General features: G+C 38.9%; 1 pseudogene; it reads left to right on the top strand.

The window, feature by feature from the left end:
- The first annotated feature begins 14,993 nt into the window (after positions 1-14,993).
- LOC100611842 (mediator of RNA polymerase II transcription subunit 28-like) lies at positions 14,994-23,006 on the top strand (annotated as a pseudogene).
- Positions 23,007-23,401: the final 395 nt, after the last annotated feature.

The raw sequence follows: 23,401 nt of genomic DNA, 5'->3' as shown, positions 1-23,401 counted from the left end.
TATAGTGACTTCTTTTTTGGGGGGTAGATACCCAGTAGTGGGATTGCTGGATCAAATGGTAGGTCTACTTTTAGTTATGTAAGAAATCTCCAAACTATTTTCCATAGAGGTTGTACTAATTTACATTCTCACCAGCAGTGTATAAGCATTCCAGATGAAGGGAGATTTAGTGAACTAGTACGTAGGTCAGAAAATATCCAGATTGAAACATGGAGAGAAAAAAAGGATAGAAAACACAGAAGAGAGAATAAATGACATAGAGAACTCCATAATAAGATTTGTTTACATTTAATTGAAGTCTCAGAAGAAGAAAAGAGAAATAACAGTATAGACACAATATTTAAACATATAATAGCCGATAATTTTCTGAACGTTATTTTTAAAAAATCATTTTAAAAGGCTTATATACCCTAAGGAAGAAGCACAAAGTGAGGCTGGAAAACTCATTTGGAGTCAGAGTGTCAAGGACTCCATCAATCCACGGAGCTAAATTTTGGCATGTGGACATTTGGGAACATTGATGGAACAAATATCAGGATGAGATCCCAGAAGCCCAAGGAGTCCTATGAGGGGCCATTTGCTTAAAGAAACCAAGATCAGAAAAGGGAGACACATAAGTACTTAGAGGGCTACGAGAGTCAAATCTGGAAAAGCTGAGCTTAATTGTCAAATCCAAGCAGATAGGAGACAGAAAAAATAGAAGAGAAACATCCCACAGGTTGGGACCTAGGCAGAACTGAAATGGAATAAGAAACTAGAGCCAAGCAAAGTTGGGAAACTACAACAATTTCATGGAAACAGTCTGAATATCTGAGGCAAATGGTTTAATTTGATTTAAGGGCATGGTAATGGGGTGGATGATTGAAGGCTTTAAGGAGGTGAATAACATGGTACTAAGTGTGCTTTACAAAGATCATGCTACAAAGATCAGTGTGAAAGGTGAACTAGAGAACTTGTGATGGTTATGATCTCAGGATTGGGGATCAGGCAGTCTTGAGTGCAATGCCAATTCCACCTCAACTATCTCTGTTTCCTAGGGCATTTTGCGTAAGCTCCCTGGGCCTTGGCTTTCACATCTGTAAATTGGGCATCTTCACAGGGTTGTTTTGAAGTTAATGAGATAATACATGTGAAGTACTTGGCCTAATGCCTGATTTACAGTGAGCATCCAGTGAGCAGTGAGAGGGCTCTTCTGAGGAGAAACCAGAGGCAGCAAGATCAACTGGGATGGTATTGAGATAGTCTAAGGGAGCCCGAGGGAGTGCAGGCATGGGGCAATAAACAGCTGTAAGAATGAGGAGCGGGGAAGATGTATCAGGGAATGTGTATGTGTGTGTGGGCAGGGGAGTATAGGGACAGTGGAATAAGGCAAAGAAATAACACTGGAGTCCCCACCCCAACACTTCTTGGGCACATGCTCTGTGTCTAATTGTGTGCAGCTGATTAAGCCCTATGCCCAGATAACACTGACAGCCCCAGGCCTCATTAAGCAAATTCATGCATGCTGCCATGGATGTACAAAAGATACATTTGGTCTTCAGACTGAAGGGGCCTGCTATAGCCAAATATTCTGCAAGAATGTACAAGCCTGGTGTGAACTTTGGCCAGAGGCAAGCACTTTATTTGTAATAATCTCTGTCAGCCATACCATGACCCCTAACAGGTCCAGCACAGGTCCAGCAGGCTGTTAATTTTTCATAGAATTGAAGAAGTAATTCAGAAATATTAAGGGAAAACTTACTTGTGTAGTTAATTTACTCCCCCTTTCCACATGGTCGCTTCTTCAACCCAACCTAATACTTATGAGTAACAGCTCAGAACAGACGCTACTTATCTTCTCAGCCCAAGCAAGCTGTCTTGCAAAAGAGGTTAAGAATAGATTGCAACTCCCTCTAAGGTCTCGGTTTTGTCCCCTTGTTGCTTTCATTTAGACAAAAAGAAGTCTGTTTATCAAAGGATTTCCTGAGGCTCCAAATCCCTGTGTGAGGAGGTGAGGTGTGAAGGCCGAATGGCTCACTAGGGAAGATTTTAATCACTCAGTACCACTGGTGGGTGCTTTCTCTTGGTTATGTTTGATTCCTCCAGCTTCACCACTGAGAAAAGTAGGCAAAGGGCAGAAAGGGTGACTAGTAAAGCAATGGAAAAGAGGAATAGAGGAGAAAACCTCACTGCTGTAGCACCTTAGAGAGACTCAATAAAATCCTGTTTCTCCCAAGTTAACCACTCCACTGCCAGCTCCCCCAACAGCCAGCCCTAGGAAAAATAGTGTAATAGACTAAATGATTTCTGGTACCCTCATCTGCTTGCTTCTGTCACCCATCATTACCTCCTTTCCCAACACTGAATCCCAACTGCCCTCATGCTGTGCCTCTTCCTTTGCCATCAGACCAAATGTAACCTTATCTTGTGATTTGGGCCTTTCTTTCCCTTATTCAACTTTGTCCCACAGAGCCTGAACTAATGTGTGTGTTCATTCTAGCAGTGCCCAAAAGGGGCACATCCACATTGGAAACTGGGAGCCTCAGGACACTTTAAAACTTTAAAAAGAAAAATGATATCTGGCCTCTGCCAGAAAATAAAATGGCGCCTTGAAGGAGCTGCAACAATTTGGACAGATATAATACTTTGACACTTTTGTTCACCTCAATTCGTCTAAATTCAGTCCTAATTCAGGTTGCTTTCAGTTTTTGTTTCCATGTATGGACAACAACTTGGGGGCTTATTTGGGAGAGCAGCCATGCCCATCTGGCTCATCGTTATGCCCACCCACGCACAATTCCCCCCAACACCTGTGTCTGGCACATAGAGTTCCATAATTGTTCCCCAGATTTAATGAGAATGAGCATATGATTGTTAATTTTTCTCCTGCTGAATCCAGAGATAGCAAAAAAGCACTTTTCCATTTTAATAGCAGCCCTTGAAATATCAGTTTTAATATTTGCTGAGACTTATGTAACCATTCAATAATTAATTCTCATACTATCTTGTGAAATTAGTTATTCTTATGAAAGTTTTACAGATGAAGAAATTATGTCGAAATCCTGGTTTAAGAACAATGGAGAGGCAAAATTTAGATTTGAATCTCAGATGGAAATTGCTTAAAGGTAGATTTAGCCCAGTTTATGCTTAAAGGTATTAATGACGGTGATGGTGAAGATTCTGAGATGACTGTTTTCTTTTTTCTTTTTTTTTTTTTTTTGAGACAGAGTCTCTTGCTGTCACCCAGGTTGGAGTGCAGTGGCACGATCTTGACTCACTGCAACCTCCACCTCCCAGCTTTAAGCCATTCTCATGCCTCAGCTTCCCAGGTAGCTGGGATTTCAGGCATGTGCCACCACATCTGGCTGGTTTTTTTATTTTTAGTAGAGATGGGGTTTCACCATGTTGGCCAGGCTGGTCTCGAAGTCCTGGCATCAAGTGATCGGCCCACCTTGGCCTCCCAAAGTGCTGGGATTACAGGCATGAACCACCATGCTTGGTCCCGAGATGGCTATTTTCTAACTGGGAGTCCTCAACTATGTACATGACACATTTGTCTTCCTCCTAATAAGACATGTTTTAATAAAAGGGGAAAACAGTTGTCTTTTTAACGGTTTATCAAATTATATTCTCAAGTGTTTCCCTACCCCAGTCAAGGGCTTCGTCATTCTTTTAGTCAGTCAAAGCCATTATGGCTTCCCTCCTTTTCCCATCCACACCCGTTCATCAGGAAGTACAATCACCCTGACTTCCTAGATGTGTTTTAGTTTTTGATTGCTACCACCCTAGCCCCAGCTCTTGCCTAGAAGATTGAAATAGCCTTTTAAATATTCCCCTGCAGCCATTCTTATTTCCTTACAATCCATAATCTTCAGATCAGTATAACTTTTATGCTTTTTTATAAACACAAATCAGTTCATGTCGTAGCTCTGTCTCCCATTGTATTTAAAAGAAAATTTAAACTCTTGTCCAAGGCCTTACATAATCTAGTTGCTCTTTGACCTCACATCTTTTCACTCTTTCTCTTACTTTCTATACTGGCATTACACTCCAGTCATTCCAGCCATCTTACTATTCCTTAAACATACTGAGTTTATTTCTACCTGAAAGTCCTTTTACTTGCTGTTTACTGACCATTGTTCTAGTGTTGCTAGCATCATTGTTAATATGTTGTTAATCGTTTGTTAAAACCTACTAAACTCTATAGGGTGCAAGCAGGAAACAATTTTATTCTTTCTTACTACTACTCCTCTGTCAAACAATTTCTTCCTCAGCCCTGATGAAATCCTGGACAGATCTCATAACTTGTTTGATGGTTTTCAGTTATGAAAAGGTCCACTAAAATCTAAAATTGTGGTTTTCAACAGAAGAGGCCCACTCACTGGGGGCATTTGGAAATTCATGGGACACATTTAGCTGTTGCAATGGTGGGGGATGAGATTCAATGGTATTGGCTATATACAGGCCAGAGAAACAAGGCTTCTGCCAGCAAATGAACACTTGTTGCAGATATTGCATGGCTTTCAAATGACCTGCTGGACATTCATGTATACATGAAAGAAAAACATAAATATAAAATATTTTTGCCTTGATTTACTATACACTAAATTTTCCAAAATTGAAAACACTGGATAAATCAAAGGACGATTATACATTGTTTTGTTCAGAACTTTCCCAAGAGTTGTTCGTCATTTCAAAAAATCATTTCACTAACAGACACAGCATGTGTGGTATATAAATAACCAATATGGCACACTTGTGTAAGCCGTCATCAGTAGCTGTTATAATTATGGTGGTTCTGTATGTATGTATAGGAATACACTTAATCCTTATTTCAAATGGTTAAATATAAAGAAAAGATACTGATTATATTCAATTAAATATTGTTACTCACTTAAATCCAGACTTGTTCACTATAAGTAGTTGCAAGCATTTCATTCATTATGTGATCTAGTATAGTCATGCCAAGGAATTTGTATATTGAAATGTTTATTATTTTATTATAAATTGCTTTTATTCATTTCACCTTCATATTACAGTTCTATTTGTTTACATCTTTATTTGTTTTTGAAATTTTGTGTGTAGGTATTATTTATATATTTCATTTCAGGATATTAAAGAGAAATGTTAAAATATTTATTATAAAAAGAGGGCATTGAGTCTGACAGGATTAAGGACCAGATTCTCAAGAAATCTTACTCTGATGCATCCCATCAACTCGATGAGAATGCAGTTCACTTCTGCAGTAGCATCTTTTCTCACTTTGCCCTCGAGGAAGTCTTATAAATCCAATTCCAGTTGAATCCCTGAAGCCCCCAAATTCCAGAGGGTACAGCTATCCAGGTGGTTTTCTTAAATTACTCTAACTTGACTTAAAGGAAAAGGAACAAGATGGGAAACATCACGGTATTGCAACAACTTGTTCTCTAAGGAAATAGTCCTCATCAACTCAACAATTTCTCTTTGTTAATCTTGTATGTCCCGTACATATAATGATCTGAGGGGAGCAAATCAACTTTTGTCACCTTGTGTGCAAGTCTTCCATAAATTTTCTGGCACCTTATTTTAGAATTTAACACAGTCGGGGCCTCTGTTACAACTTTGAGGCAAGATGGACACCGTTTTAAAATTTGAGAAGACCAGGATTCCTGTAGGAATGAGTACGAGTACTGGGTGAATGTCATTCCTATTTTTTTGAGATGGGAGTTTCACTCTTTCACCCAGGCTGGAGTGCAGTGGCACTGTCTCGGCTCACCACAACCTCCGCCTTCTGGTTTCAAGTGATTCTCCTGCTTCAGCCTCCCGAGTAGCTGGGATTACAGGCATGCGCCACCACGCCCAGCTAATTTTTGTATTCTTAGTAGAGATGGGGTTTCACCATGTTGGCCAGGCTGGTCTCGATCTCCTGACCTCGTGATCCACCCACCTCAGCCTCCCAAAGTGCTGGGACTATAGGCATGAGCCACTGCGCCCAGCCATGAACATCATTTTTTAACTGCCAAATGTCAACTTTCTGGTGTTGATATTGCAATATGATGATGTAAGATGTTACCAGTGAGGGAAGCTGGATGAAAGGAATACAGAACTCTCTGTACTTTTTAAAAAAGTTCTTGTGAATCTATAATAATTTTAAATTAAAAAGTTAATAATATGCTAACTTGATTCTTACATGTATATTATTAAATCTCATCATGGGAGTGACTTCAGCAACATGGCACAGTAGGAAGCTCTAAGCCCTTGTCCTCCTATGGAATCATTAAATAAACCACTAGGAACTGACTAAAATGACTTTATAGGAGCTCTGGAAATCACTCAAAGATCTACAGCAACCAAGCAAATACCCAATTTTTTAAAAACCGAAATTACAAATGGTAGAAAATTTTGTAACATTTTTACTTGTCCTTGCCCCACCTGCCCCTAGCATAATTTCCAAATTTGAGGCAATGCATAAATATACAAATATAAGAAGCTCCGTGAACTCAGAGATCCACAGCAAGGCACATTATAATCAAACTGTCAAAAGACAAAGAGAGAACCTTGAAAGCAGTGAGAAAAGTAACTCATGATGTACAAGGAATCCTTAATAAAATAATTTCTCAGAAGAAACCATGTAGGACAGAAAGCAGTAGAATGATACATTTAAGGGGATGAAGGGGGAAAAAAAAAAGCCTGTCAACCAAGAATTCTACATATGGTAAAACTGTCATTCAAAAATTACAGAAAAATTAAGAAATTCTCAGATAAACAAAAGCTGAAGGCATTTATTACCATTACATGACATGCTAAAGGAAATCTTTTAAGTCGAAATGAAAGGATGGTAGACAGTAACTGAAAGCCATATGAAAATATAAAGTACAGGTAAATACATGGACAAATATAAAAACCAGTATTATTGTCATTTTAGTACCTAATTCTGCTTTTTATTCTTCTACAAGATTTTAGAGGTAAAAGAATAAAAAATAATTACAAATCTACATTAATGGGTAAACAATATATAAAGATGTAATTTGTGACATCAATAACATAAAGTGGACAAGAAAGAGCTGTAAATGAGTACAGTTTTTGTATGCAATTGATGTTAAATTATCAGCTTAAATTGTTATAATGTTAGTATGTTACATGTAGTCTCCAAGGTAGCCATAAAGAAAGTATCTATAAAATATACATAAGTAAATGAAAATGGAATCAAAGTGTATTACTACAAAACATCAACTACACACAAAGGAGGGCAGTAAGGGAGGAAATGAGGAACAAAAAAAAAACTGTAGGACATGGAGAAAACAAATAATTAAGTAGCAATAGTAAGTTCTTTCCTATCCGTAATTGCTTTAAATGTAAATGGATTAAACTCCCAAATCGAAAGATATAGATTGGCTGAATGGATAGAAAAACAACATCCAACAATATGTTATCTACATGAAACTTTCATTAAACTTAAAAACATGCATAGATTGAAAATGAAAAGATGAAAAATAATATTCCATGCAAATACTAACCAGAAGAGAGCAGGGGTGACTAAACTAATACCAGACAAAATAGACTTTAAGTAAAAAACTTAGGCTGGGCATGGTGGCTCATACCTGTAATCCCAGCACTTTGGGAGGCCAAGGTGGGTGGATCACCTGAGGTCAGGAGTTCAAGACCAGCCTGGCCAACATGGCAAAACCCCATCTTTACTAGAAATACAAAAATTAGCTGGGTGTGGTGGCAGGCACCTGTAATCCCAGCTACTCAGGAGGCTGAGGCAGACAGAATTGCTTGAACCTAGGAGACAAAGATTGTAGTAAGCTGAGATCATGCCACTGCACTCCAGCCTGGGCCACAGAGTGAGACTCCATCTCAAAAAAAAAAAAGTAAAAAACATAAAAAAGATGTAGAATATTATATAATGAAAAAGGGTTAATTAACCAAAAAGATACAATAATTATAAATATATATGCATCAAACTTGAAATATTGCAGAATTGAAAAGAGAAGCAGGCATCTGTATAATAATAGGAGGAAACTTCAATACTCCAATAGCCCCACTTTCAACAATGGAGAGAGCAACCAGCTGAAAAAATCAGTAAGGAAATAGGGAACTTGAACAACACCATAGAACAATTGAATCTAAAAGACATACAGGACACTCCACCCAATAATGGCAGAATACACTTTTTTTTTTTTGTAAAGTTCACATGGAACATTCTCCAGGACAGACTACATGTGAGGCCACAAAAGAGTCTTAATGCATTTAAAAAGACAGAAATCATACAAAGTAGCTTTTACAATCACAATAGAATGAAAATAAAAAAATCAATAGCAAAAGGAAAACTGGAAAATTCACAAATATGTGGAAATTAAACAAGATATTCTTAAATAACCAATGGGTCAAGGACGAAATGACAAGAGAATTTTTAAAATATCTTAAGACAAATGAAAGTGAAAGGTCAACATTTAAAAAATGAAATACAGTGAAAGCAGCACTAAAAGGGAAATTTATAGCTATAAGGACATTAAAAAAGAAGAAAAATCTTAAATCGACAGCCTAACTTTAAATGTTAAAGAACTAGAAAAGAAGAACACATTAAACCCAGACATAGCAGAAAGAAGGAAATAATAAACATAAGAGCAGAGATAAATAAAGAATAGTAAAACAACAGAGAAATTAACAAAATTAAAAGTTGGTTCTTCAAAAATATCAACATTGACAAATTTTCAGTTAGATTGACTAAGAAAAATGAGAGTGGACTCAAATAACTAAAATTATAAGTGAAAGAGGGGACATTACTATTCATTTTAAAGAAATAAAAATTATCATAAGGGAGTACATGTATATAAACATTTATATACCAATAACTTGGCAAACTAGATGAAATGGACAAATTTCTAGAAACATGCAAGCTACCAAGACTGAATCATGGAGAAATGGAAATTTTGAACAGATCTATGACTAGTAAGGAAATTAAATCAGTAATCAAAGTCCTCCCAACAAAGAAAATCTCAGGAACAGCTGGCTTCACTGATGAATTCTACCAAACATTTAAAGGATAATTAACACCAGTCTTCCTCTAACTCTTCCAAAAAGATTGAAAAGGAAGTAACACTATCAAACTTCTTCTATGAGGCCAGCATTACCCTGATACCAAAGCTAGACAAAGACTCTACAGGAAAATTATATACAATATCCCTGATTAATACTGATGCAAAATCCTCAACAAAATATGAGCAAACCAAATTCAACTGTAAAGGAATTATATACCATGAGTGAGTCATTCCTGGAATGCAAGGATGGTTTCCCAGTTGAAAATCAACGTAATGCACCACGTTAACAGAATGAAGAACAAAAACCTCATGATCATCTGAATTGATGTAGAAAAAGCAGTTGACAAAACTCAACATCATTTAATGATAAAAATACTCAACAAACTGGTAATATGAGAAACTACTTCAACATAATAAAGAACATTTATAAAAAGCCCACATTTGACAACATACTCAGTAGTGAAAGACTGAAAGCTTTTTCTCCCAAGAATAGAAGTGACACAAAGATACCCACTTTCATCAATTCTATTCAACATAGTACTGGAAGTTTTAGCCAGAGAAATTTAACAAGAAAACCAAAAAGAAAAAAGCATTCAAATTTTAGAGGAAGAAGTAAAATTATCAGTAGACAATATAATCTCATATGTAGAAAACCCTAAAGATTTCACATGCACACACGAAACTCTGTTAGAACTATTATAGGAGGTGGTTCACACTTGTAATCCCAGCACTTTGGAAGGTCAAGGTGGGTAAATTGCTTGAGCCCAGGAGTTTGAAACCAGCCTGGGCAACATGGCAATATCCCATCTCCACAAAAATATAAAAAATTAGCTGGGCATGGTGGCATGTTCCTGTATTCCCAGCTGCTTGGGAGGCTGAGGCAGGAGGATCACCTGAGACTGGAGGTCGAAGCTGCAGTGAGCTGTGATCATGCCACTGCCCTCCAGCCTGGGTGACAGAGCTAGAGCCTGTCTTAGAAAAAAAAGGAACAGACCAGGCGTGGTGGCTCACACTTGTAATCCCAGCACTTTGGGAGGCTGAGGCAGGAGGATCACGAGGTCAGGAGATTGAGACCACAGTGAAACCCCGTCTCTACTAAACATACAACAAAAATTAGCTGGATGTAGTGGGGCACCTGTAGACCCAGCTACTCAGACAGGCTGAGACAGGAGAATGGTGTGAACCTAGGAGGCAGAGGTTGCAGTGAGCCGAGATCACGCCACTGCATTCCAGCCTGGGCGACAGAGTGAGACTCCATCTCAAAAAAAAAAAGGAACTAATATAAAATAATTCAGCACAGTTGCAGGATACAAAACTAACACACAAAAATCAGTTGTATTTCTTCACATAAACAATGAAAAATCTGAAAAGAAAGCAAATTAAGAAAACAATTCCATCTACGATAGAATCAAGAAGAGTAAAATACTTAGGAATAAATGTAACAAAAAGGCAAGAGACTTCTACATCAAAAAACTGCAAAATATTGCTGAAAGAAAGTAAAGACACATGTAATGAAAAGATATCCCCTGTTCATGGACTGGAAGACTTAATAATGTTAAGATGTCAATACTACTCAAAGTGATCTACAGATTCAGTATAATCCTTATCAAAATACCAATGATTTTTTTACAGAAATAGAAAAATCTATTCTATAATTCATATAAAATCTCAAGGAACCCTGAACAGTCAAAATAATCTTGGAAAAGAACAACGAAGTTTAAGGCCTCACACTTCTTGATTTCAAAACTTACAGCAAAATTACAGAAATCAAAACGGTGGGGTATTGCCATAAAGACAGACATATAGATCAATAAAATAGAATAGAGAGCCCCCAAATAAGCTTATATATAATCAAATGCTTTTTGCCAATGCTGCAACGACCATTTGAAGGGGGAAAGAATAGTCTTCATTCTTTTCCATATGCATATACAGTTTTCCCAACAGTTTGTTGAAAAGACAGTTGGGAAAACTGTATATGCATATGGAAAAGAATGAAGTTAGAATTTTGCCTTATACCAGTCACAAAAACTAACTCAAAATGTATCAAAGACCCAAACATTAGAGCTAAAACTGAAGTCTTCTAAAGTCTTAAAATAAAATGTAGGGGAATACCTTCAATGACATTAGATTTGGCAATGATTTCTTGAATATGACACCAAAAGCAGAGGCAACAACAAAAAAATTAAATTGAATTACATTAAGATTAAAAACATATGTGCACTAAAGGGCACTATCAACAGAATGAAAAGGCAACCCATGAAATGAGAGAATATTTGCAAATAATATATATGATAAAATGTTAATGTCCAGAAGATACTAGAAAACTCCTACATCTAAAGAACGAAAAAATCAAACCCAATTTAAAACTAGGGAAATGAATTGAATAGATATTTCTCCAAAGAAGACATAGGAATAAAAAAGCACTTGAAGATATTCCCAACATCACTAATTATAAGAGAAATGCAAATCAAAACCACAACAAAATACCACCTCACACCCATTAGAAAGGCTACTATTAAAAAATCAAATAACAAGTGTTGCTGAGGATGTAGAGAAATTGGAACTCTTGTCCATTATTGGTGGGAATGTAAAATGTTGCAGCCACTAGAGAAAACAGTATGGTGGTTCCTTAAGAAATTAAAAAATAGAATTACCATATGATCCAGCAATTCATCTCCTGGATATACATCCAAAAGAATTGAAAGCAAATGGTGAGTTTCATGTTTTATAGATATTTTTGAAAAACATTTTTTTTTAACTTTTATTTTTGGTCCAGGGAAACATGTGCAGATTTGTTATATAAGTACATTGGGTGTCACGGGGCTTTGGTGTACAAATTACTTTGTCACCCAGGTAATAATCATAGTATCTAGCAGGTAGTTTTTCAATCCCCACCCTCCTCTCACTATCCACTCTCAAGTAGGCCCCAGTGTCTGTTGTTCCCTTCTTTATGCCCATGTGTACTCAGTGTTTAACTCCCGCTTGTAAGCAAGAACATTCAGTATTTGGTTTTCTCTTCCTTAACTAGTTCACTTAGGATAATGGCCTCCAGATCCATCCATGTGCTGCAAAGTACATGATATCATTCTTTTTCAGGGCTGTGCATTTGAGAGGAAGATGAATTCTGTTATTGTTTCAAATAATTTCTTGATTTCTGTCTTAATTTAATTGTTTGCTCAAAAGTCATTCAGGAGCAGGTTCCTTAATTTCCAAAAGCAATCTTCTTAGAATTGATTTCTGTTTTTATTGCACTGTGGTCTGAGAGTGTGGTTGGTATGATTTCGGTTTTTTGCGTTTGCTGAGCATTGTTTCATAACTGATCGTGTGGTTGATTTTAGAGTATGTGCCACGTACAGATGAGATGAATGTATATTCTGTGGTTTTAGGATGGAGAGTTCTGAAGATGTTTGTTAGGTCTATTTGGTTAAGTGTTGAGTTCAGGTCCCAAATATCTTCATTAGTTTTCTGCCTCAACGATCTGTCTAATACGGCCAGTGGGGCATTGAAATCACCCACTCTTATGACGTGGTTATCTAAGTCTCTTCAGAGGTCTCTAAGAACTCGCTTTATGAATCTGGGTGCTTCTGTGATGGGTGCATATATATGTAGGATAGTTAGGTCTTCATGTTGAATTGAACCCTTCACCATTACATAATGCACTTCTTTGTCTTTTTTGATAATTGTTGCTTTAAAGTCTGTTTTGTCTGAAATTAGAACAGCAACCCCTCCTTTTTTCTGTTTACCATTTGCTTGGTAGATGTTTCTCCATTCCTTTACTTTGAGCCTGTGGGTGTCATTGCATGTGAGATGGGTGTCTTGAAGACAGCCTACAGTTTGGTCTTGCCCCTTTATTCAACTTGCCACTCTGCCTTTTAACTGGGGCATTTAGCCCATTTATATTCAAAATTAATACAGATATATGTGGATTTGTTCCTGTCATAACGTTGTTAATTGGTTATTGTGCAGACTTGTTTGTGTGGTTGCTTAATAGTGTCAATGGTCTATGTACTTAAGTGTGTTTTTGTGGTGGCTGGTAATGGTCTCTCCTTTCCATAGTTAGCATTCCCTTCAGGACCTCTCTTGTAAGGCAGGTCTGGTGGTAACAAATTCCTTCAGTATTTGCTCGTCTGAAAAGGATCTTATTTCTCCTTTGTTTATGAAGCTTATTTTGGCTGGATATAAACTTCTTGGTTGGAATTTCTTTTCTTTAAGAATGCTGAATATAGGTCCTCAATCTCTTCTGGTGTGTAGGGTTTCTTCTTCTTCTTCTTTTTTTTTTTTTTTTTTGAGACGGAGTTTCACTCTTGTTGCCCAGGCTGGAGTGCAATGGCACAATCTCAGCTCACCGCATCCTCTGCCTCCCAGGTTCAAGCAATTCTCCTGCCTCAGCCTCCCGAGTAGCTGGGATTACAGGCATGTGCCTCCATGCTTGGTTAATTTTGTATTTTTAGTAGAGACAGGGTTTCTCCATGTTGGTCAGGCTGGTCTCAAAATCCCGACCTCAGGTGATCCACCCACCTCAGCCTCCCAAAGTGTTGGGATTACAGGCGTAAGCCACTGCGCCTAGCAGCTTGTAGAGTTTCTGCTGAGAGGTCCGCTGTTAGCCCAATACAATTCCCTCTGTAGGTAGCCTGTCCCTTCTCTCTAGCTGCCTTTAATATTTTTTCTTTCATGTCATCTTTGGAGAATATGTTTTCCAAGTTGCTTCCTCTCCCTCTCTTTCAGGGATGTCAATGACTCATAGGTTTGGTCTCTCTGCATAATCCCATATTTCTCCAAGGTTTTGTTCATTCTTTATTATTATATTTCCTAATTTTTGTCTGACTGAGTTAATTCAGAGAACTGGTCTTTGGGCTCTGAGATTCTTTCCTCAGCTTGGTCTATTCTGCTGTTAACACTTGGAATTGTATTATGAAATTTCTGAAGTAAGTTTTTCGGCTCTATCAAATCAATTTGGTTCTTTCTTAAAATGGCCATTTCATCTTTCAGCTCCTGTATTGTTTTATTGTATTCCTTAGATTCCTTGGGCTGGGTTTCAACTTTCTGCTGAATGTTGATGATCTTCCTTCCTATTTAATAATCTGAATTCTGTCTGTCATTTCAATCATTTCAGCCTGGTTAAGAACCATTGCTGGGGGGCTAGTGTGGCCATTTGAAGGTAAGAAGACACTCTGGATTTTTGAGCTGCCAGAGTTCTTTTGGTGGTTCTTTCTCATCTGTGTGGGCTGATGTTCCTTCAGGCTTTGAAACTGCTGTCCTTTGGATGGGGTTTTTTGCTTTTATCTTCTTTGATGTCCTTGGGGATTTTATTGTGGTATAAGATGGGTTCAGCTAACTGACTTCATTTCTAGAAGATTTAGGAGGCCAAGTCTCAGTTCAGCACCCCTTATCTGCATGCTCTAACTCTAGGGGTCTGGTCTGAGGGCCTTGGCTTTGTTCTCTGGCCCCTTGAGGTTAGGAACCTGCTGTGCTGGAGGGGCCAAGGTGTTCCTGGTCCACTGGCCACAACATTGTGGGTGGTGCCAGCCAAAGCAATTTGTCTGGGTGGTGGCAGCAGGATCCATGCTTGCTTGTGTGTGCCAGTAGCCATGGTAGCATGGTAGGGTTCATGCACTTCAGCTGGTGCAGGGCATTGGGGAGAGCAGGGCATTGTTCTTGCACACACTTGCTGCAGCAGTAACAGCAGCAGGGGTGTGGTGCTGGTGGGAGTGGGGTTGCTGGCATCTGTGTGGGTGTTCACATGGGTGGCAGCTGTGTCATGATCAGGGTGGGGTTGCCAGTGTTTGTGTGTGCATTTGTGCTGGCAGTGATGGTTTGGTGGGGTGCCTGTGTGTCAGCAGGCAGGGGGACATTGGGGTGTGCTTGCACTGGCAGTGGTGGTGCAGAGAGGGACATGCTGGCAAAGTGGTGGTGGGAGGCCATGGGTGACTGCGTGCTGGCAAAGAGCTGGAGGCAGGCCGGGGTGCAGGGATCCTGTGTGTGGGCTGGCGCATGTCAGTGGGGGCTGGTCTGCTGGCGTTCTCCAATGGTCAGTCATGGTCTTCCAGCAAAGAAGCTAGGATGAGGGCCCGTGGGAAGCACTCTGGTTGGGCATGTGGCTGCAAGAGGCTGTGGCCAGACTGGGGTCCCAGGAGAGGCCAGCAGACAGTGGGGCACTCAGATAGTACTGGTCTTGTCCCACAGGCAAGACTGCCCAGCTCTGCCCAGGTCTGACAGTCACCCTAAGGCTAAAGTCACCTAGAGGAGTACAGAGAAACTTGGGGGAGGGGTGTTCCTGGCCATGCTCCACTGCAGATGTTCTTGCACCAAACGCTCTGGGCTCCACTCAGGCTGGAGTCCTGCACCTGCCACCTCTCTAAGCAGCTCTTCCTGTGAGCTCAAGAGTCCGTGTGTCTTGTGGGGTTTTCTGCTGCTAGAATTCCAGAAGTCGTCCATGGCAAAAGCAAGCCATTTCCCACCTGTTCAACTCATCCCTTCCCCAGGGGTCACTGGGACCCAGGAAGGAATTCTGGTACTTAGCAGCAATGTGCAGCCTTCCCAGCTTCCTCCCGCTTCAGGCCAACATCTGCGAACTTCTGTCCACTCTCAATGCCTTCCCTCTGAATATCTGCTCAGCGTGTGTGTCAGTGTTCCTGATGTCGTGGTGTCTCGCTGGGAGATGTTCCTCTTGGCTGTGTCTAGTTGACCATCTTGGCTCCTCCTTCCTATATTTTATCACAATAAAAAAACTCATCAGTAATTTCAGTTATTGTTTAGGACTTAAAATATTGGGCAGGAGGATTATATTATTACTGATATAGTTTAGACTTACTGGCTCATGGCAATAATAAAAATAGGATTGTTGTAGTTGATTTTATTATTTTTATATTCTCAACAGACAGTACACTCCATTACTGCTTGCATCCAGATCATATTGCTTTCCACCACCCAACCCTCTGTACACCACTACTGTTCAGTAGTCATTTATTGATGAAAAAAGGCATCCTGAAGGTACATTAAAATATGACTCCCCATGGATTAGGGATTCCCAACTATTATATTTGAGAAGTTACCCTTTTATTTTCTAAATTCGCCCAACAAAGTCCTTTGGTCAAGGATTCTTCGTGCCTCTGAAATACCTTGCGTATCATGAATAGACAAAGCCCCTTCTCTTGTGGAGTCTGCATGCCTAGTATAGGGGAGAGGCAAAGTTTTTAGATCACCAGACTAGTAATGGAGCAGGGAGTAAAGGGGGATGAAGAAATTTATGGAAACTCTTGAGGAGGAACCATGCTGGTGGTGTCCTCCTACATCCCTTTACATTTAGAAGAGTCATAGATAGTCAGTCATGAATATCCATCAGATACCATTCTATCTTTGGTAGAGTTGAGAGATGGATAGATTTATGACAAAGTAGTAGATCAGGGTCCTTCCTCTTATTTTTACAGGTTTCAAATAGATATAATGCACTGAATTCAAATCAAAGCTCCATATTCCCCCCACATCACTGATGTATTAATATTTCTGTTTATCTTATTAGCATTTACAGCCTGTTAATCTTTTTTGTGGGTTGCATTAGCAAACAGATCCATGTCAAAACCAAAATGAACCGTGGCTTCCCATCTCACTCAGAGTAAAAGTAAGGCCTTATACCATCTCCACCCCTTTCCACCAAAACAAAGTTTACACACATGCACACATGCACACACACACAACACAACTCTTTCCCTTCAACTCTCTCCCTCTCTTACTTCTGCTGTTACTTGGTACATCGCCTAATCTGCTGTTCCTTGAACTTGCCAGGCATAATCCTGCCTCAGGGCCTTTGCACTAACTGTTCCCTCTGCCTAGAACACTCTTCTTCCAGATATCTAAATGGATCACTTCTTCAAATTTTTGCTGAAATGTCACCTCAATGAGGTCAACTCATCAAAGTTAAAGCTCCCCTCCCCGCCCCACATACACAATTCCTACTCTCTTCCCTGCTGAATTTATCTCCATAGCATGCATCATCATCTAATAAACTATTTTTCTCCCCTGACTGCAATGTAAGCTGCACGAAGGCAGGAATTTTTGTCTATTTTGTTTACTGCCATGTCCCTAGCATAGAGAACATACCTGACCAAAAAAAAAGATACTCATTAAATATCTGTTGAATGAATAAACAGGTAGGAAAAGAAAAGGAAAAAATAAAAGAAGAAAAGAGAAGAAAAAAAAAACACTTCAGAAGATATTCCAGATTCAAGAAGATACAGCCAAATAGTGGTCAACACACCAGTTTTCTTCCTGCTCTCATTTTTGCTTCCTCTGATGGGCTAGGTAAGGAAGATAAGAATAAATAAGACATTTGTAAGAGCACTTAAAAATTCCAAAGAGCTATTTTTTTTTTTTTTTTTTTGAAATGGAGTCTCACTTTGTCGCCCAGGAGAGCAGTGGCAAAATCTCGGCTCACCGCAGCCTCTGCATCCCAGGTTCAAGCCATTCTCCTGCCTCAGCCTCCTGAGTAGCTGGGATTACAGGTGCACAACATCATGTCTGGCTAATTTTTGTATTTTTAGTAGAGACGGGGTTTCATCATGTTGGCCAGGCTGGTCTCGAACTCCTGACCCTAAGTGATCTGCCCTCCTTGTTCTCCCAAAGTGCTGGGATTACAGGCATGAGCCACTGCACCCAGCCCAAAGTCCTTTTATATACAATGTCTGGTTTGATCAAAATGTTGGACTACATTCCTGGAGACGAGGTCTACTGGTAGAATGTGACAATTTTATGGTTGCATTTTAGTTCTCATTTAAACGAACTAAATTCCTGCAAGAAACAGCCCATTTACTTATCAGAGAGCCAAGACCTTCCACTTATTTTGTTTTAAGGAATGTGTGTTCCTCACTGTTTTCTATTTAGTCCTGCCTTTATGCCTTTACTCGTACTATTCCTCTCATAAGAAAGGCTTTCCCTGTCTATCTATCTAAATGCTATGCATTCTTCACCGTCCATGTTGACAGGGTGGAAGAGGAGCAACATACTAGTATGCATTAATAAATAAATTCTATTATTCTTCAATTACAAATTTCACCTGCATAACCTGCTTCTGTAATGTGAAGAGAACTTTTAAATATAGCATTCACTGGGAGGGAAATGCTTTGTCAGCTGTTTTCCCAATGCCCAGTGGTTTCACCATGAACCAGTCCTGGCACATGGTGGGTACTCAATTAATATTTGATAATTGAATAAGCCAATGATTCGGAGTCTCTGTATAGTCAGAACTCAGCTTAATTATGCCTTGAACCATTAAGAAATGAAACTGCCTCAGAGCTCATACACTGAGTTAGAAAGCCAGCACAATTCTATGACAAGGCATATTTTCATATTCCCACATCCTCTCAACATACAGCCTCCTAATTGCCTTCTGCGCTACCCCACAGTATGCACATAATGCCATGCAATGGGCTTGCTTTGTGCAGATCCCCTTTATGCGTAACCATGGCAATGCTGTCTACTTCATACTTGAAGTGTCTGGAGGACTATGGCTGTGAATGTTAACTCACTGTATGATGACTTAATGACTTGCTTTGCATGCAGAAGGGCCCAGTACATTTTGGATTTTTTAACCATCATAATCAGAACACTTCCTCTGTTTCTTCCATGAAGTAAAACACCTATTTACCAAATAGGCTAGAATAAAAATTCTAGACTCCCCAAACTGACATATGAAGACAATGTCTGGCTCTAAAATCTGAGGATAAAAGACTCAGGGATTGTCCTCAGAGCTTCTATTATCATCTGATATCTAGACATTGGCAGTGGAATTCCTGTCACCATTTTGCACAGAAAGAATCACGTTGTGGCAATGCTTAACGCACAGAGGATACAAATGTAGTGCACCCTGTACATTTTGTCTCTCACAGGTTCTAGCTATGACATGTGGCCAAGTTCTCCATGCAAGAAGGCATATTTCCCTCCAGGGTTTGCATTTATTTTTCATGTGAATATTTGGATGCTTCCAGAATCCCACCCATATGCCACTAATCTGATCAATTTTAAGCCAACTCTTCCTTTACTGTTAATTGGAAATAGAAAGTATGGTGAAATACTGAATAAGGCAAGCCATCTTTTAAAACACACACACACACACACACACACACACAAACACACACACATTTCCATATTCTGACAAACTATACAAGATTTTGAAATCAAACCCACATCTCGCTTTTGATCTGTTCATAATTATGTCATTATGTAAACACTTTGTGAGAAATTCATAGATAGTTTATGTTAAAAGTAACTCAAATTTCAATTGCATTTTAATTAGTTTCTTTATAAACCTATTGCAGGTAAATTTTCATAAAAGTTTTTATAATTTCCTTTAGGAAGAATATACAGAATGTGGAAGTAGTCTAAAACTCAGATCAAGAACAAAACTGGTATGTTTTAGATTAACTTTAAAAAGTAATAAAAGAAGTCCAAGTTAGGGAAAGTTGATACATTATTCTAAACTTATAGCATCTTCAAAGAAAGGTGAAATACAATTTGGTTCATTGTTGTGTCAGTCTTAATTTTTACTTGGAATATAGCTTATGTGTTGCAATTTCAGCACCATATAGAATCTAAATTCTTCACGGCAGAATTTCTTTTTTTAACTATATAACTTACCTTCTTTAAAACATTGTGTATATTTATGATTCTTTGTATATATGGTTCTAGAAATGGTGATTCATACCTTAAAATTTTTCTGAATTTTGTTTCTTATTCAGTGAGAACATTTAAAAGAATAATAATATGGCTTATCGTGTTTGGCTTCTAAAATAAAGATTTTCACTGACAAAGACATTCTAGCCCACAGCTGGGTTACCAAAACAAACAAATAAGAAGCACAAATAGGTAACTTATTCACTGCTTTAAAAAAAATGATTTTCCATTATAAGATGAAATGTCAAAAAATAATGAGGGGATAACATCAGTGAAAATGTTGGAGTAAGGAACTCTGAAATTTTGCTCCTCCATAAAAGCAATGCGAAAACTAACCAAAATTGTTAAAATCAACTTTTTCAGTACTCTGGAAACTAACCAACGGCTTTAGCCACATGGGAAGTGTTTAGTCAAGAAAAACAGCTGCATCTCAATAAAAACAGTAAGCTTTATGGCATTTACACTTACACTAGTCCTGTCCTCTGTTTCCATGCTCCACACCACCATGAAAAATAACAGACTGCCTTCCCAGTACTAGAGAAAGTAGAGCAGAGCTAGAGATCTTTCAAAGCTTCGCTCAGAAACAGGAGTCACTACCAAATGGCTCCTTGGAAGATACAACTTGAAAGGCTTGTCTTTATTAGAGCTCACTGAAACTCTCCTAATGCTAAACATTTCTACCCAGATGGTGGAGGGGCATTTCTCAAATGTTTTAACATCACAGTTGCCTGAAGTGATGGATAGCAGTTAAGGCAAACAATAAACCAGCCAGAAAGCTTTAAAGAAAAAGCTGAGGAATGAGATGCTTGTAGGGGTTTTGAAAAGTTTCAACATATTCTTGGGAATCTAAAAGGTCACAAATGTGTGTAGGGCTTTTCAGAAGCTCAGGAGAGACTTACAATGACTGTAATCGTTCATCTCTGACTGAACATAAGGCTCTGCACAAGCAGGAAGTGAAGGCTGAAACAGAGTTGTAAACTGATTGGTAGAGTGTTGAAGGCATGCCCCAACACACACATACGGGGCCCCTATGACTGGAAGACTTGAAGACTTTTTGGTTCTAGGCATTTAAGAAAAATGCTGTTTAATCATTATCTGACCACTAAGCTAAGTAAGTGGAGACTTTAGTGGCCACAAATGCAAAGATAAAGAATTTACAACATTACCTCATAAAAAGTAATTAAACAGCTACTTAGAGCAGCAACAAGAAACCCTGGGAGGGTAAGGGACTGATTTTCAGAGTTCTCACATTGTATTCTTTGAAATGTCCAGTTTTCAACAAAAGAATTAGAAGATGTGCAAAGAAACAAGGAAGTATGGCCCACACACAGGAAAATAAGCAATCAATAGAAGCTGTCACTGAGGAAATCCAGACATTGGACTTACTAGGTAGACTTCAAAATGGCTATTTTAAATATTTTCAAAGAGCCAAAGGAAAACATGCCTGAAGAACTAAAGGAAAATATGAGAAAGTTGTCTCACCAAATAGAAAATAAAAAGAGACAGGAATAATAAAAAGAAACCAAATAGAAATTCCGGAGCTTAAAAATTACAATAACTGACAGGAAATAATCACTAGGGGAACTAATAGCAGATTTGAGCAGGCAGAAGAAACAATCAAAGAACATAAAGTGCGATTACATTATCCTTAGCAAACTAATGCAGAAACAGAAAACCAAATACTGTGTGTTCTCACTTATAAGTGGAAACTGAATGATGAGAACACATGGACACATGGGGAGAACACCACAAAACAGGGCCTGTTGGAGGGTGGGGAATGGGGGTAGGGAGAGCATCAGGAAGAATAGCTAATGGATGCTGGGCTTAATACCTGGGTGATGGGCTGATCTGTGCATCAAACCACCATGGCACACGTTTCCCTATGTAACAAACCAGCACATCCTGCACATGTACCCCAGAACTTAAAATAAAAGTTGGGAATTAAAAAAAAGAAAGAGAGAGATCAGTGAAAATTATCCATTCTGAGGTATAGTGATAAAAAAAAAGAATGAAGAAAAATGAGCAGAGTCTCAGAGACCTGCTCTATGATGTGGGATACCATGAAGCATACCAATATATGCATAATGGGAGGGCCAGGAGGAAAGAAGAAAGAGAAAGAAATAGAAACATATTTGAATAAATAATGGCCCCAAGCTTTTCAAAATGGTTTTAAAACATTAATCTGTGCATCCAAGAAGCCAACAAACTTCAAGTAGAATAAGCTCAAAGAGACCCACACCTACAAACATTATAATTAAACTATTGAAAGCCAGAGAAAAGAGAGAACCTTGAAAGGAGCAAGAGAGCAACCACTCATCACATACAAGTGATCCTCAATAAGATGAACTCATCAGAAACCACAGAGGCCACAAAACATTGGGCTGACATATTCAAAGCACTGAAAGAAAAATTATAAACCAAAATTCCTATTTGTAGCAAAACCATAATTAAAAAAACGTAGGAGTAATTAAGACAGTCCCAGATAAATAAAAACTGAGAGTTTGCCACTAGCAAACCTGCACTAAAGAAATATTGGCCGGGCACGTGGCTCACTCTTGTAATCCCAGCACTTTGGGTGGCTGAGGTGGGAGGATCGCTTAAGCTCAGGAGTTAGAGACCAGCTTGGGCAACATAGTGAGACCTCGTCTCAAAAAAACAAAACAAAACAAAAAAAAAAAAAAAGAAAGAAAGAAAAAGAAGAAGAAAGAAGAAGAAATGCTAAAGGAACTTCTGAAAGGACACTAGACAATACCTAGGATTTACACCTAACTTACTTGAGGAAATAAAGACCCTGTCACTCCAAACAGGCAGCTCCACTAGGTAGTATGTTCTCTGGGCAGCCACCAGGGGCCCGACCACCCCTGACAGGCCTCCTAGGCTAGGCTTCACTTCTCAGGTGCTCCAAGCCCTTCTAATAGTACTTTGGTGGTTGACTTGGAGTCATCTTTCAAGGCTTGCTTTGTTTCTCTGGTGAGTCAGGACTATGTCAATGGCACTGATCAGGAAGAAATTCAAACTGGTGTTAATCAGTGTATCCAGAAGTTTCCGGATACTGCAAGAGAGACAATGTTTGCTTTGTTTTGTTTTTCCTAAAAAAAGATTGCAATTATCTGTCCAGAAACCAGAGCAAGTTATGAAAGAGGATATCTCAGAACTATGGAATGAATTACAACATTAAGATGCACTGGTCCAGAAGCATTTGACAAAGCTGAGGCATTGGCAGCAGGTGCTAAAGGACATCAACATGCAGAACAAAAGCCAGCCGACATCCCTCAGGGCTCCTTGGCCTACCTTGAGCAGGCATCTGCCAATATCCCTCCACCTCTGAAGCCAACCTGAGCAAAGGGCAAAGGCTGTCAGCCTGAGAGAGGGCTGGTGTGCAAGGTTTGCCACACATTCCTTCTTGTGGACTTGGCATTTGGGAAGAAGTCTTTGCCAGAGAAGGTGTTGATTTTAGTTTTCTGCTCCCACCAAAAATTTTTCCACTATTGTTACAAGCTGTTAATTTCTTGAGTACTCTATAAAATGTCTATAGCTTGGGTAAACCAAGTAAATTCTTTTTTCGTCTAGCAAAGTTTAGAGTGTTAGTATGATGATACCGATTCTTTTTTATGGTTGTTGTGCTTGTTTTTAAATTTTTGTATGACTTATCATCTTTTCATGTGTGTTTCCCATTGTTTGTTTGATCTGAGGGAAAAATTATAATAGCCTGAGAATCAGAGGAAGAGGATTTT

Source organism: Pan troglodytes, chromosome X (genome assembly GCF_028858775.2).
Source record: "Pan troglodytes isolate AG18354 chromosome X, NHGRI_mPanTro3-v2.0_pri, whole genome shotgun sequence".
NCBI classification, from domain to species: Eukaryota; Metazoa; Chordata; class Mammalia; order Primates; family Hominidae; genus Pan; species Pan troglodytes.
The sequence above is the reverse complement of the archived record's forward strand: the minus strand, read 5'-3'. Positions and strand labels throughout refer to the sequence as shown.